General features: G+C 47.6%; 1 pseudogene; it reads left to right on the forward strand.

Moving 5' to 3' along the window:
- The first annotated feature begins 8 nt into the window (after positions 1-8).
- Positions 9-533, forward strand: LOC103069936 (beta-1,4-galactosyltransferase 5 pseudogene; annotated as a pseudogene).
- Positions 534-1158: the final 625 nt, after the last annotated feature.

Here is a 1158-nt window from a genome sequence, read left to right on the forward strand (position 1 = left end):
TGCTTTTTAATGTGGGTTTTCAAGAAGCAATGAAGGACTTGGACTGGGACTGTCTTATTTTTCGTGATGTGGATCATATACCAGAAAGTGATTGTAACTATTATGGATGTGGACAGTTGCCAAGGCACTTTGCAACTAAACTGGATAAGTATATGTATCTGCTTCCTTATACTGAGTTCTTTGGCGGAGTGAGCGGCTTAACAGTAGAAGAGTTTCAGAAAATCAACGGCTTTCCTAATGCTTTCTGGGGTTGAGGTGGAGAGGATGACGACCTGTGGAACCGAGTACAGAATGCAGGCTGTTCTGTGAGTCGGCCGGAAGGTGACACAGGGAAGTACAAGTCCATTCTTCATCACCACCGAGGAGAAGTCCAGTTTCTTGGAAGGTATGCGTTGCTGAGGAAGTCCAAAGAACGGCAAGGGCTGGACGGCCTCAACAACTTGAACTACTTTGCAAAGAGCACATACAACGCCTTGTATAAAAACATTACTGTCAATTTGACACCCGAGTTGGCTCAGGTGACCGAGTACTGAGACGAGGGGAGAATATATGTTTGCTTCACCCACCGCCCCCAAGAAAGCAGCCTGACGACATGTCTAGGGGCTCCGCGGAAGAAGAAAACAGAAATCCAGTGTCTCATGAAGGATCACGGGGTTCAAGGAAAAAATGTGAACAGAGCACATGCACGAAACGCCTTCACCATTTGGACTCACTGGGCTTGAGGGAGAAGGCCAGGAACTGACTTTCTCTTTTCACAAGACTGCTCTTGTCCCCCGTCTTCTGCCCTGATGTCCCATCTCCTCCACAGTCTCCAGAACCAAAGCTGTGATCCGCCACCGTCCCACCACGAATGGCCTAGGGAGCTTCTTGGCCTTCCGAGCAAAGAGGCAGACCCACCACAGGGCAGCTGTGTTTTAGGAAGGGCAAAGGAAACTCCACACAACCATTCTACATCTCTGGTGTTCTCTTTGGTTTCATTAAAAAAAAAAAAAAAAAGAAGCAGCAGAAGGGATCCTTATGGTGATGGACCTCTTATCTATTTGGACAGTGGAAGTGATTACATGAATCTGTACGTGCAATATAAAATTGCACGTTATTGGGCTTCCCTGGTGGTGCAGTGGTTGAGAATCTGCCTGCCAATGCAGGGGACACAGGTTC

The sequence above is a fragment of the Lipotes vexillifer genome, unplaced genomic scaffold (genome assembly GCF_000442215.2).
Source record: "Lipotes vexillifer unplaced genomic scaffold, Lipotes_vexillifer_v1.1 C26557864, whole genome shotgun sequence".
NCBI classification, from domain to species: domain Eukaryota; kingdom Metazoa; phylum Chordata; class Mammalia; order Artiodactyla; family Lipotidae; genus Lipotes; species Lipotes vexillifer.